The following is a 16,402-nucleotide window of genomic DNA, read 5'->3' as shown; positions in this document are numbered from 1 at the left end:
GAAAATGTATACGCAGAAGCAGCAAGTTAATATACTTGTACTTGTATATGACTTTATGGTTGTTTACATTACTTGAGAGCTGTTTTGGTTTGTTTCGCGTGGAAAATGTATGCACGGAGGCAGCAGGTTGGAAAATGTATGCGCGGAGGCAGCAAGTTAAAAATGTTAAAAAAGTTGCTAAACTTTGGAGTCGCAAAAAATCCTTTTGGTATATGTGTTTTTTATCTAAAAGGAACCTATTCACAAAGTTTCACCTAAATCTGAGCATGGACGTATTCGGAAGTACAGCCAAAATATAAAAAGTAAACATATAAAAAGTAAATTGATTTGTCCTAATAACCTATTAAACAAAAACTATTTCAATTGTCAGCAGAATGTATAGACGGACACGTGCGGATATCTTTCCTTCCATTGATTAACCAATTCATTAACCAATTGATTTATATCGCAGTATATGAAATAAAACTCCTCCAGTTTAGGACATTGTTTCAAAATAACGGAACAATTATTAGGTATATCAAGTTTTGCGTCAACAAGATATAACTTTTTTAAGTTTTTGCACTGCGCTAGTAATTTCAACCGGTGATTAGTGAGGACAGCATCGGACAAATAAACTTCTTGCAAGTTTTGATAAGAGGAAAGTAATTTAAATAAGTTATCATCAGTAACTGAATAATCGCATCTGTAACAAAAATGATGTAATTAGAACAGTACTTTAATTGCAAAGAGAAAATTCATGTAACTTTTTCAAGATGCTCGCAAAAGAAGCAAACAAATTTCAATAAAGAATACAATAATGTATGTTTTAAAAGAAAATGTAGCACACACACTTACAGATAAAGGGCCACTTTTTGTAAATTTTTACAGTTAGCGAGAGCATTAATACCCTGAGATGTAAGATAACGTGCGTTCAGTAAATATATTACTTCCAAGTCACGACACGAATTTCCCAACTCTATTAGAACTGCATCGTTTATTAAGTCGCTATCTGCCGATAACTGACGCATTCGTTGATTATTTTGCAGTATTTTGCAAAAACGTTCAGTTCTTATACCAGAAAGTGCAGTCTCAGAAAGGTATAAATGTTCCAAATTATTTAGCCCCTCGAGATACGAAAATCCTTCGTCGTCTACGTCAGAATAACTTAGATCCAATTCTAAAAAAAAATTGTATTACAAATTGTTATACAATTTACCAATAATCTTGACAATTATATACATATACTTATATGCATATACCTTTCAAATTTTTACATGTCTCTGAAGTTTTAAGTAGAACAGGATTTAAGTCGATGCAGCCACTTAACGACAACCCACTTAATCTTAAATGCGTTAAACGCCTGCCGCAATTATCAAGAAAGTTTACGAAATCATTAACATCAAAGTTGCATCTTGTGAGATCTAATTGTTGTAAATATTTACATCTAGGTGTAAAATAACAAAATATATCGCACATATATTTGTCAGAGTTAATATATCGCACGTTCAAACGTGTATAGAGTAGAGGATCCCGTGTTAAAATATCAAAGCGCCTATTATTTACTTCATTCATGCGGCATAATGTTACCACATCTAAGTATTTAAATATTTTTAGTAGTATTTCATTCTGTAAAGATAAAATATAATTAATATAATACAAAATAAATACTTTAATACTCAAAGTACGAAATGTCATTATTGTAATAAATATTGTGATAAGAAATAGACTTCTTAGAATACTTTACAGGAAGCGTAGATAAACTGCAACGTGATAGCTCCTTGGATTCATCCAATGAGAGTTTCACTCTCTTGGCACGATTCGAATTACTTTTCAAGAAAATACGACGCGGATATCTCTGATCAAGAGGTTGCTCATAACCAGAGATTACCTCCTGAGATACCTTTTTGTGCTTCAAATTATTCTTATAAGAAACCCTTCTTATATCGCTGCAAATATTATCGGAACAAATTAATTTTTAAATTAATTTTTATTATTAACAGAAAAAATGGATTCAAATATTATTTAATGTCGATGATAATAATACCTTTTACAAATAACACAGTATATAGAAAAATTCTGTTGCAGATGAACTATATCTAAGTGTGCACTTTCTGAATTTGTTGTTAAATTATGAACATCGTCATGGTATGGATAGTACATGTAGTTAATTTTTTGGAACAGATTAGTTAAACTCTCGTTAGGATTTCTAGATAGGATCAATTCTGATGTACCGATGAGCATCACAGCATCCAGCTTTGTGTAAAAGCCCGCCTGTGAACTGTCCTTAAATAAGAGTTTGAGCATTTTGGTTTTAAAGTTACACGGATGCGACAACGGTGGAGAAAATAATCTTGATTTCGAGGGTACAATCTGAGACGATTCATCCCACAACTGAATCCAGTCATCATTGGAATCTTTAGCCAAAATTTGAATTACGCTTCCAGGATTACATATTTCGTAAATACAGACTCTGATTGGATATACAGCTTCATGAAACTCGATTTCTTTAAATAGAAAATATTATTATATTTATATACTCTCTTCTCAGCAAAAGCGTATCTTCCTTAACAATATCTTATTTATCGATTTAAATATTACATACTAATATATCTATTCGCAGTAAAACCGCCGTTTGATATGAGCCCATCAATGAAATCTCTGTTTTGCCACGGAGATATTGAAATACCAGTACCATCCTTTATCTATATTAGAAAATCAAAATTGTCAAATAGTAGAAAATCTTGTAACATATAATATGTAGCGATTACTTTGTACTATACAGAGATAAGTAGTACCAGAAAATACACGTACCCTTAGATCATTAAAAGGGATTGGTAAATGAAATGGTTGTCCGTAATTTTGAAATTTGGGTGGCCCAATTATGTCAGGGGCAGTATGGAATACGCTAAGACACCAGTGGTCCATGACAACAAATCTTTTCTTCACAAATTGATAGATAAAGTCAACACTATTCTCTTCTCCTACGGATACTCTGCCGACATAGGGATATCGACTACAACTCTCGTAATATGAAGATTTATTGTGGGTTGTCATATTGTCTCTCTGAAAGAAGACAAAAAATATGAAGAATAATAATCCTTTCTTTTTTAGCATATGCCAAAATGTATTATAATATCATATATATTTATAATTATAGCGTTAAGATTATATGTATAATCTAACAATAAGTTTATCTTGCTTCCATTCGCATTGCTAAGTACAGTCTGCATGTGTGTGTTGAATATCATTATTAAATAATTAATTATTTTAAAGAAAATAACAGTTATTTTTTAATTTTGTTAATGTAGAAAAATGTTCTTTTATAAATCTGAAATATCGGGAGCTCTGTGTTCTTCTACTACCACGTGGCACACACGTGGACGAGCACAAAAGAAAGAACATAAAAATTACACAATTTAGATTGCTCACATTCGCCAGACTTACGCTTATAGTTTCTAAATGACTATAAAGTTCAATTCTACAATAGTCGTAAGAGTAGATGTAAGACGCGTAAGCAGTAAGCCATTGACTAATAAGATTTTTACAATCCAAGAATAATCGATTGTAGTTGGTCAACTTTTACTGCTTACGTCTTACCGCATACTCTTACAGTTATTGTACAATTGGTTTAAAATTTTCCAAAATGTTTTATCTTACTCAATGTATCTTTTATCTCATTTTCCGATACACGTTATAAGTTATAACATGTTCTACCACGTGGTACTGTGTTTCACACGGTAGAAGAATATACGGCATACACACGTTCACGTGCACCAAAGAAAAAAATTGCAAAACTTAAATTGCTTACGTTCGCTACACTTACGCTTACGCTTTTAAATGACTATAAAATTTTTCAAAATGTATTTTTTTATTTATTTAATGTATCTTTTATCTTATTGTTTGATATAGATTATAGCGATCTAACAATAAGTTATACAAAGGATCACACAGTGAATAAAAAGAATTAATTATCTACCGGAAATTTAACTCGGAACTGAATCAAAAAATTAATCAGTAAAACTAATTTCTATCGATTTTCATACTACTTATTGTTTATCAGCAAGGCAGTTTTGATTTTTTCCGTATAGAATAAAAAAATCATGAAAGAAAAAAAATGTTGGAACACGTGGTGAGCACATACTATTGCATACTATTTCTGTAGGTCCACACAGTACTGTTATTTCGTGGACGTTGGGACCCTCCACCATCTGGCACGGACGCGCGCACACAGCAGCGAACAGCCATGCACGTGTGCGGCGGCTGTGTGCTCGGCGTTCGGCTGTGACCGGACATGGGTCTGTGCGTTGAATAATTTTCTTAAAATGTACTTACTCGTACGTATAAACGGTCGCCACTTCGTTTTAACTGCGATTACGAAGAACGCTGATAAACTGCGGTTGACTTCCGATTGCCGTGAAATACTTCCTCTCGATCCTCAGCTTCGTCGCACTTCTGCTGCGATAATGCGTTGTTGTCGACTACGCCCTTTACGAAGTCGCGCACTAGTATTTCGGAAGCTTTCGGATTCGGAAAGCTTTTGCTGGGATTCGGATTAATGAGGGCAATTGACTTGCAATTGCTTTTCTGAAAACAAATAACAAGAATATATATTTTGTACTCGAAGTACAGGATTACAATGGGTAACGCCCCGATTGCATTATCTCGCTTCACTTGCGATTTTCGTAAAAACGATATATTTCCGAAAAATATTTACTTCCGGATGTTAATAAGCTTGTAATTAAGCCTGCGGATAACGGTCGCGGCCGGATACTTACCCTACTCGTCGGATGTCGAACGATTATTCACTGATCACTCGGATACGCGAGTGGACCCGACGACGGTTCGGCAGGAAAAGACCATCTAACGATGTGCACGTGCACACGAGGTGCAAAGGTTCACGAGGAAAAGACCTCGCTTCCCCTCAAAACATCTCCCACTTCGGGCTCGCGCTTGCGCCGCGCACGGTCGGCTCAGACCTGACCTAACCTTTTTTTTTTTACATGGAGAAATCTACTACCGGCCAGTCTTGACCAGTAGCCCCCCGTTTGACAGGGGGGAAGACCCTCTCACTGGTAATAATCGCCGGACCTCTTGTATGCAAGTAGAGTGAGTTAAACCGAGTAGAGAAGTCCTCTATCATTTTGCGAAATTCGCAATACTTATTGAGAAATTAATTGAAAAAGATCGGCCAATCCACGCGAGCCACGCGGCCAGAAGAGGCGTTTCACGCTCCCACCGTAACCCCCGTACTAGGCGCGCGGCGAAGCAGTGGAGGAGCGCTGCCGCTGGCCGCCTTTCGGACAACCTTTCTGTCCACGGCTGTACGTGTGTAGAGACCCTCCAGGGAGAGACTGGCCAACACGCCGCCATTTGCATGCAAACAGGAAATAGGATTGTACGCGGCAAAAATTAAAGTATACCAGTTTAAAATATCATAAAAGTGTATATTATTTTAAATATAAAAATAACAAAACGCGATAAAAAAATAATAAAACATTACTAAAGGAATTATAAACAGATTAATAAGTGCTCAAATATTATTCGTGTGTATGGTTATAAAATATTTCAAATAAAATACAAATATCTACACAGTTCTATTTTGGACATTTTTCAGTAAAAAATAAAAACATAAAAAGAATTTAAATAACAAATCCAGCAATAATATTTTGGTAACAGCAATATCCTTCTATTAATAACTTGTATTTTGCCTTTATTAACGGTATTAAATAAATGATTTAACAGTGCTTAGCTTTTATTTGAATGTTTATTATTCTTTCTATAATTATGTACCTATTTTCAGAGCTATTATTGTATTTGTTAACAAAATATTACTTTTAGATTAAAAATAATTTTACTTGTTATAGATTGGTTAACAAAGAGCTCCATATAATATTAAAAATAATGTAAACTTTATTGTAAAAATCAATATCTAATAAGATTATAATTCTGAAGTACAATCTATAATCACTGTAAACTATTAAAAAAAGTAAAAAAGTAAAGAACTATAAAAGAAGTAAAGATACACGAAAGAGAAATATATAATCAGTAAATAACTCAGACAGCACACATGTCCAAAAGCGGGACATAAGACGTGTAAAACATCTTTTAGACATCTTTTAAACGTCTTACGAAAAGATGGCTAAAAGACGTCTAATGTCCCGATTTTGGACATGGTGCTGTCTGAGTAATAAATCACATTATCGTTATTAATAGGTATATTTATTTGAAAAATTTCATTGATTGATGTTTTCACTCTTGCAAGATTGAACACAATTTATTTGTTAGCTCCATCTAAAAAAGAAAAACAATTAAAATTACTTTAAATTAATTAGATATTTATAAATTAGATTTATTAATTAGATAATTATAAAGATGTTAAATGTTTATGACCATAGCACTGAAGAAAGTCTGATAATAATAGGTGTGTTCATAAAAATAATAAAACAAACCCAGATAGCACAAAATATCCTATAAGCATCCTAAATATGTCCTTGGACATCCTGAAAAATGCTTCAGGATATCCTTCAGATATCCTGGATGTCTCTAGGATATCTTATACTATCAAGAAAATTATGAATTAAAATTACAAATTTTATTTTATTAAATTATGCATTGCCATGCTTTTACTTGCAAAAATAACAGATTTATCTTTTCGTAATTTATGAGATGAAATTTTCATACGAAACATATAAAATCTACATATTATTTTTTCTTTTAAATTGTGGCACTTAGGTAAGAAATATTTAATTTTTTGACATTTTTCAATAAAGAAATGTTTTAACTTAACTCTACTATTTTGATGTTTGCTATACTGAAGAAAAACTCGGAATATTTTTTCCATCTGTAAAAAGAAACGCAATGTCGCAAAATTAAGGAAAAATAGAGAATTGCTATGCCAAGCTCTAAGCCGTGTAAGTAGATGATAAAAAGCATTACTGCTTTTTTTTCGATAGATCGATCGAAGATAATTTTTATACACTTTGAACTTTAAACCTTAATATCGTCTAAATGGTTATATTTATAAAAAAAATATAAGAGACCTTTTTTGTAGATCGTTAAATTTTCTACAAAAATATGTATTGATTATTTCATAATTTTTGATAGTCGATATAATACAAAATTCATAAGAAGCAAAAACAAGTTTTATAAAATTTATCAAACTTTAACTTCGAATATCTTTTGAACGCTTGAATTTATGAAAAAATGATAAGAGATCTTTTTTGTAGAGCGGTAAATTTACTACAAAAAATCTATGTGGGGCAATGCTGTATTACTGTTTGTTAGATAGTTATAATATTTTTTCTATCTTACTAAATAAAAAATAAAAAATCGCGATGCGCGACCTGTTAATATTAATATTAAGGGCTCAAACTTTAACAGGTATCTTATTTTACCTTCCTGCAAGTATATATGCTATTCGTGAAATGAAAAAAAAAAGTTGCTCCAAAATGACACACCCTAGTGCCCATGTTTTTCTGACTATCTATGAAAATATGAAGGATAATAAGGTCTTCAAAGATGCGGACTCAGCAATTGAAAACGTTATAGAAAAGTAAAAAGCGCCGAGACAGGAGTCTTGTAAATGCAAAGTTTCGTTATTTATTTATATATGTACATTGTGCTGTCATTTATTAAAATAAAAAATAATACACACAGACAAATATCGTTCTACAGCCAAGAAAAGCAATTACTCATTTTATTTTATTTGGTTTGAGTAATAGTTTTCTTCAACAAAGAATATTTTCTTAATATTAGTTTTAAGATATAGTTATCATAAGTATTAGAAAAGCTTATCATCATGTGCTTAAAAGAAGAATTTATTCTTCTTTCAAGTATATTCTGAAACTTTATCTAAGAAAAGCAACATAAGCTTGATTTGAATATTTACTGATTCTTTAGGTAAGAATATGAAATACTTGGCTGTATAGAACAACATTCTTCTAGAGGTTAGGAGGTTTTCGTGCGCGGTCCGGAGGGGTACAGTTTAGAATATTAAAATTCCTGTCTTCAGATGGACTCGAACTCGGTTCCTCGTGGTTATGAGTCTGATACTTTATTACTAGGCCACATCTCTGATTATATTCTTAGTGCTGCAGTATCTAGTTTTGACAGAAGTGATTCATTGATTTCAAGTATATTCTGTAAACTTTATCTAAGAAAAACCACATAAGCTTGATTTGAATATTTACTGATTCTTTAGGTAAGAATGTGAAATACTTGAAATCAATGAATCACTTCTGTGAAAACTAGATACTGCAGCACTAAGAATATAATCAGAGATGTGGCCTAGTGATAAAGTGTCAGACTCATAACCACGAGGAACCGGGTTCGAGTCCACCTGAGGACAGGAATTTTTATATTCTAAACTGTACCCCTCCGCACCACGCACGAAAACCTCCTAACCTACATTCCACTTAGAAACTAAAGAATTAAAGAAAATTAAATAAATAAAAATAATATTAATTGTAATCATCAAGAATACAAATTCTTTTTTTAAGTAAACGATTATTCTAAATGAATAAAATTTTTACTTGATTCAAATAACGGATAAACTTCTCTCAAGAAAATGTGATATCTTTATTGAAGTATATGCTTCTCTTCCGTGGACTCTATATTGTAAGTAAACAGAATGTTTGTATTAATTTAATATTCTTGTTTCAAGTACTAAACTTGCTAAGATCTAGAATATGTTTTGAGTAAATGTGATACTTATGACGACTTTATGGTAGATTTGCTCATATATGAACTTATCAAATACTTGAAGCAAGTAATATTAACTTGTAGGTAGTATATATTTTTCTGTGTGTATTCTATTACTGATATAGAGAACATATAGAGAACATTCGATTAAGAGGATTAAACATGAATAATTAATTCGGATTTAAATGACATATTAATAGAATATTATTTTTTTATACAACACTGGCAATAGTCATGTAATCTGGTTCGGTGTGTTTTGTACGCGGGCCAATCTGTAACCCATGTGTAGTAATGACGCGCGTGAACTCGTCTCTCTCGTTTGTTTGCAAATATTACAATAGATTTATGCATGAATTGATCATAGTAATAGATTAATGTTGATAATAATAATAATATTTAAATTAATAATCATCGATAATAATAGTCTAGTATTTACAGAAATTCTTTTTTTCCCCCGTACATACAACATTCTAATGGATTTTTCCTACAAGTCTTTATCATATACTTTGTATTTTTCGTTACGTTAGTAATAGTAGCGGTATATAATTGCGTACATTTACGATACTAATTACGACTTAATAGTATTTGAACTATTAATTATTAATTAACGTTAAGTATACACAACATACATATGGAGGGGTTAAAGCCATAGTGGTGTAAGTCAATTTTTTTGACCACTTTTTTTCTTCTTTTTTCAACATATCTGCATGTGTAGACTGCATCTATGAACTTAACTCGATAGGTTAAAAAAAGTGACTTACACCACTATGGCTTTAACCCCTCCATATATGTATATATATATACATACACACATATATATATATATATATGTGTGTATGTACCCTCAGGCGTGTCAGGCTCAATCGCTCGACGAAACTTGATGAAACGCGCGTTGTCAGGGTTCGATACATTCAGCTGCGCGAGCGCGAATTTCTCAAGATAAATTATCTAAAGCCCCTTGCACAATGCCAGACAACAGGCATAGGAACAGGGAATAGAAATCGGAAATCATGTATAAATGCAGAATAAACAGTGACACAGGCAATAGACACAGAGTTTCCGTCACGTTCGAAATTCTGTGCCTATTGCCTGTTGCCAACCAATCATAGCATTCGAATTTTTTAGGTTGTAATTAACGATTTTTTGGTTATTTCCTGTTCCTATTGCCTGTTGCCTGGCATTGTGCAAGGGGCTTAATGCTCTCGTAATTTCGCGAACGTTTCCTATTATTTAAATTCAGGCGGCGCTCGCAGCCGTTCGAGCGCCGCCGTCGTCACTGCTTACACTTAGAGCTTTACTTAAGATACAACACTGGCCCTAGTCATGTAATGTAGTTCGGTGTGTTTTTTACGAGGGCCAATCTGTAACCCGTGTGTAGTAATGACGCGCGTGAACTCGTCTCTCTCGTTTGTTTGCAAATATTACAATAGATTTATGCATGAATTGATCATAGTAATAGATTAATGTTGATAATAATAATAATATATTATAATATATATAATAATAATATTTATAAATTAATAATCATCGATAATAATAGTCTAGTATTTACAGAGCTTTTTTTTTTTTTACGTAGGGGAAATCTTCGACTATTGGGATCCCATCGGGGGTTAAAACCCCGTCAGGTTTAGGGCCAGCGCACAAACATTGCCGTAGCGTCTTACGCCTTACGTGAGAATATTGCGTTACGCGACACGCAAGCCAATCTTACGGTAACGCACAAAGAAGAACGTAACGTACGTAATTAGTCTTATGTTACGTACGTTACATTACGCTTTTCTTCGTGCGTTGCCGTAAGATTGGCTTGCGTGTCGCGTAACGCAAGATTCTCACGTAAGGCGTAAGACGCTACGGCAATGTTCGTGCGCTGGCCCTTACCCAATAGCCCCCCTAGTCGGGGGGAAGATCCCCCCCCACCCGGGAAGAGGCGGGGGGAGTGCCGGATTCCATGTATGCACATCGCAAAAGATCCTGCATACATGGCCTACCGGCTAAAACCCCTACAAATCCCTGAAAATGAAAATGTTTGTGGCGGGTTAGGGGGGGATTAACCCCCAAACCGCCACCCCTCGTGCTAATAAATTATCTTTTTTTTCCCCGTACATACAATACTCTAATAGATTTTCCCTATCTGCAGTGTTAAGGCTGATTTATAGAGGCCGTAACCGTTGATTTAAGCCGTAATCTTTAAGAAATTGACCAATCACAGTCGATTGTTCTTCTCACATTCGACTGTGATTGGGCAATTTCTTAAAGATTACGGCTTAAATCAACGGTTACGGCCTCTATAAATCAGCCTTTATCGTTTATCTTTCATACAAGTCTTTATCATATACTTTGTATTTTTCGTTACGTTAATAATAGTAGCGGTACATAATTGCGTACATTTACGATACTAATTACGACTTAATAGTATTTGAACTATTAATTATTAACTAACGTTAAGTATACACAACATACATATATGTTGTGTATATATATATATATATATATATATGTATGTACGTATATATGTATGTATGTATACTATATGAATGTATAATGTATATGTATATGAAAAATGCACGAGTAGCAGCGAGGAAGAGGGGGCTCTGGAGGATACGAGGGGAGAATACGTAATAATTTCGTTCCTCCTCATCCTACCGATTTGCATTTTCCCTCTTTCTTTTCGACGAAACTTGATGAAACGCGCGTTGTCAGGGTTCGATACTTCGATATGTACAATTTCAAAAAGCGAGCATTTGGTATTATTTAAATTCAGGCGACGCGGACGGTCGCAGCCGTCTCAACTGCCGCGGGCAGCGTTTCGTTGGCGTCTGCTTTCGCCGGCGCTTGCGAGAGTTGTCCATGGCGGGATGGCCGGTGGACGTACCTGGCATCATCTCGTGGTCGTACCTGGACCCCAGCCCTGGATCATCTGGCTGGGACCGCCGCCGAAGTTGTGGCCGCGAATGCGCCAGCGTGCCGTCAGACGGATGGTGATACGGCAACGGTCCCGACTAATTAGGCAGGGAAGGGACAGGTCGTGGCGAGGGGTGGTCGGGCTGTGGAGATCGGATGGGCGGTGGCGAACGGACTGACTCCATCAATTGTTGCTGTACGGAGATCCCCGGCGGACCCATGACGCCTTGCGGCGAGGGCACGGGCGGTGGAGTGAACGGCTGCCGCTGTGTTATATGTCCGAACACGATCCGTAACAGAATCTCCAGCAGGTTCTCCACCCGTGCGATCCGCATCTCCAAATCACGTTGTTGTTGGGGTTGATTAGAACCGAATGAGCCGCCGACTCCCCCATGTTGACCAGGTAGTTGCTGATGCGTCTGCTGCTGCATCAGCTGTTTCGGTGTCTGCTGTCGCGCCAAGTTGGAATGCGGTTGTTGCATCACCGCATTCGACTAATTCCCTCTAAGAGAAGAAGAAACACGTTAAATAACATTCCGCGCATTTCGCTATTTAATAAGCATTGATAGGGGCAATGCTTAAAAAAAAAGGCAATAGAACATGTATTTTAGTTTGCATTAGCGTAGTAATACGTACACTTTATGTAATTCATACAATAATGATAGCGTGCTGAACTTTGCTCTTCTGAGAGACGAGAACTCACAATCCCTCTCTCTTGCCATTGTGAGAAATGGGTCACGGCCGTCCATTAGATCACATTTGATGACGGGATCGGGTTCTTCGATAGGCTGAAGATTTAGATAAGAATTAATAATCGCATAAACCAAGCTTCCAGGGAGGAGAAAGATCTGTAAAATATAAAAAAAAAAACTTACTGGCAAACTGGCTGCTCTTTCAGCGCTGTGCAACCTAATGACAAAGTGTTCTTTCTTGTGTTTATCTATAATAGCACTTATTTTTGTCCAAAGATTATTGCCAGTCTTAAGCGATTTTTTGCTGTTTTTCGTTTGATTCGCTTTAGATTTCTTTGTCATCTTCTGACCCTTCTTCTTACCGTCTGAAGTTTCTGCGTCTTCAGACAGCGAAGATATCTGAGAAGATACAAAGCCGAGGACATAAATAATAATAATAATAATAATAATAATAATGGCCTTTATTAACAAAATTGTTATATACATTTAATAAAATATAATTTATTCATGTGCATTCTATTCAGTTTTTAGTTTTAGTCGTCTTGTCTTTTTAAACTTCATCCTAAATTTCAACCCTACTCTAAATTTACAGTAATTTTTACATATGGATTATTCCTAATCTAAAGGTCGGCTTCTTCTTCGTTGTTGTTCTTTTCTTCTTTTTCTTTTGCTTTCCTTTTCCATGTTATTTCTGACATTCTTGCTAGAGCTTTTTTTCCAGTTATTTGTCGTATCCAGGTTTGTTCTTTCTCTCCGGTTATTTTACATTCTTCGAATACATGTTTCAAGGTTTCCTCTTTTTCCATGCACAGTCTACATTTTCTGCTTTCTTCTTCCATCCAGTATCTACCCCGAGGACATAAATATATGAGACGAGAAAGACGGTTATTGTGTGCAAATAAGAACATTTATCTTCTACAACTTACCGCTGTGTTTGCCGCTGCTTCCGCCGTTTCAGCTTTTTTACGTTTCTTTTCTTCCTCCCGATTTAATTTTTATATGATGTTTTCGAGTTTCTCTGGCCAAAAATCACCGTCAAAGTACGGCAACTTTGCAGCAGAAAGCCAGCTGTCTTCTTCGGATTGTTCTTTGATGTTCTGTATACAAAAGTTTCATTTGTATCTGTCTCAAAATAGAAAATTGCATGCGCAAAAAGTGCATGTAAAAAAAAAATTAACCCCGAAAACATTTAGCTTACATCGAGAGCTTTCAAAAACTATATAATAAAGTATATTTTTCTTTAATACTTTTCGAGAAAAAGAAAACGTTGCATGAAAACGTTGCAAGAAAACGTTGCAGTCGTGCCCCCCAAATTCCATTCACCCATTCATCCATTCATCCATCCATTCATTCATTCATTCATTCATTTATTTATTAAATCCATTCACCCATTCATCCATTTATCCATTCATCCATTCATCCATTTATCCATTCATCCATTCTATCATTCATCCATTCATTCATTTATTTATTAAATCCATTCACCCATTCATCCATTCATCCATTCACTCATTCATCCATTCATTCATTCATTCATTTATTTATTAAATCCATTCATCCATTCACCCATTTATCCATTCATCCATTTATTCATTTATTTATTTATTAAATCCATTCATCCATTCAATCATTTATTCATTCACCATTCATCCATTCATCCATTCATCCATTCATTCATTCATTTATTTATTTATTAAATACATTCATCCATTCATTTATTTATTTATTTATTTATTTATTTATTAAATTGCAAAAACATTTAGCTTACATCGAGAGCTTTCAAAAACTATATAATAAAGTATATTTTCCTTTAATACTTTTCAAGAAGGTTTAATAAATAAATAAATAAATTAAACAATAAATCAAAAAATTAATAAATAAATATATTAATAAATAAATAAATCAATCAATCAATCAATCAATCAATCAATAAATTAATAAATTAATAAAACAATAAATCAATAAATCAATAAATCAATCAATCAATAAATCAATAAATAAATTAAACAATAAATAAATCAATCAAAAAAACAATAAATAAATATATCAATAAATAAATAAATCAATAATTCAATAAATCAATAAAACAATATATAAATAAATCAATAAATAAATCAATCAATAAATCAATAAATAAATTAAACAATAAATAAATAAATCAAAAAATCAAAGAAATAATAAATATATAAATAAATAAATAAATAAAACATTAAATCAAAAAATTAATAAATAAATATATCTATAAATAAATAAATAAATAAATAAATACTTTAAATTTTATCTTTGATTTTCAATTTAAAACAATAAAAATTAAGTTACTAGTTTCACGTATTATATGTCAATTTTAAAAACGGTGTTGTTCAAAACTGAATATTTTAAGAGTAATTTATTTAAAGCCATTTGTACGAATATGGATAAGGAAGATTTATGCCCTCAATCTGATGAACGGAATAAATTTTTGAAAAGTAAATTAAATTAAATTAATTAATTATTTCTAACTAAATTTTAATAAAAAGCTTCGATTTTTGGATGTAATATAAATATTGTTTAACCATAAACTATAAACCATAAACATAACTGTGCTTGCGGCACAGTTTGTGCCAACAAGGTAGAACTACGTCAACTGACAGTTGACGTAGCCCTACGTCTAGTTTCCTTCGCTGAATACTTTAACATGAAATAGTACTATATGGTTATCGATATCTGCGTATGCGCATTGCGGACGATTAGGCTTCACTACCTTTCTCTCTCGCACAATTAACGTTTCTCTCTCGCACGATGTCGGACACAGACTCGATGTTCAATGCCTCTTCCATATATGTTCTATTCTAATAGACGTAGTTCTACGTGTCGATTACGGCCAACAATGTGTTTTAAATTGAAAATCAAAGATAAAATTTAAAGTATTTATTTATTTATTTATTTATTTATAGATATATTTATTTATTAATTTTTTGATTTAATGTTTTATTTATTTATTTATTTATATATTTATTATTTCTTTGATTTTTTGATTTATTTATTTATTGTTTAATTTATTTATTGATTCATTGATTGATTTATTTATTGCTTCCTCATAGAGGAAGCTTTGTTTTCGTGAATTTCATATATGAACCTTTGATTGCGCATAAAGTTGGGTCTAGTTAATCAAATTTAAATGAATTATATATGAAATAGGGGTAGAAGAAACCAACGAAGAGATTGGTTTTTGAGTTTTTTCTGTCAATATGTTCAGATCGTTGTAAAACGTCGAAATATCGCCTAAAAAAACATGTCCGTATGTGTGTGTGTGTGTGTGTGTATGTGCACATTTGATGTTGTGGTTGCTCTAACTTCCGCAAATATTGAGATATCGGGCTGTTTTTTTTTTTAATCGATAGAGTATCATTCAAGGAAGGTTGGTATTGAATTTGGCGATGATCGGTAAAAAGGTTCTTTTTTAAAAAATTTTGAATTTTTTTAAAAATGTCCGTGGTTGCTCTAATTTCCGCAAATATTGAGATATCGATTTATTTCTAATTTTATTATATTTTTCAGTCTTTTCTACCCCTATTTCATATATAATTTTTTAAGATTTGGTTGATTAGACCCAGCTTTATACGCGATCAAAGTTCCATAATTTTGATCGCATATAAAGCTAAGTCTAATCAACCGAATTTAAAAGAATTATATATGAAATAGGGGTAGAAAAGACCGAAGTAAAAATTGTTTTTTGAGTTTTCGATGCCATTGGTTGATTAGAACCAGCTTTATACGCGATCAAAGGTCTATAATTTTGATCGCATATAAAGCTAAGTCTAATCAACCGAATTTAAAAGAATTATATATGAAATAGGGGTAGAAAAGACCGAAGTAAAAATTGTTTTTTGAGTTTTTGATACCAATGTGTTGCTTATGTTCGAAAACGTCGAATTTAAATTTTTTGAGGATTGAGGCCTGAGAAAGGAGGAGGGTTAGAGTGGGCAGTCTTAGTACCCACTCCGTAAAACTAATTATATAATTTTAATATTGTTTAAATATTGTTTAAATATTGTTTAAATATTGTTTAAATATTGTTTAAATATTGTTTAAATATTGTTTAAATATTGTTTAACCTTCGCTCACAAAGCTTCCTCTATGAGGAAGCCAAA

General features: G+C 33.1%; 1 long non-coding RNA gene across 1 annotated transcript; it reads right to left on the bottom strand.

The window, feature by feature from the left end:
- Nucleotides 1-840: 840 nt before the first annotated feature.
- Nucleotides 841-4,818, bottom strand: LOC139777415 (uncharacterized). Its single transcript, XR_011719351.1, has 7 exons — nt 4,755-4,818; nt 4,312-4,563; nt 2,791-3,042; nt 2,582-2,681; nt 1,707-2,483; nt 1,239-1,605; nt 841-1,156 (listed from the first exon to the last, which is right to left on the bottom strand). It is a non-coding gene; the product is annotated as an uncharacterized lncRNA (long non-coding RNA).
- Between the last annotated feature and the right edge of the window lie 11,584 nt (nt 4,819-16,402).

This window comes from Temnothorax nylanderi, unplaced genomic scaffold (assembly GCF_030848795.1).
Source record: "Temnothorax nylanderi isolate EJ_2023f unplaced genomic scaffold, tnyl_v1.0 TNYL_tig0147_pilon, whole genome shotgun sequence".
In the NCBI taxonomy this organism is placed as follows: Eukaryota; Metazoa; Arthropoda; class Insecta; order Hymenoptera; family Formicidae; genus Temnothorax; species Temnothorax nylanderi.
This window is presented reverse-complemented; position numbering and strand designations above follow the sequence as displayed.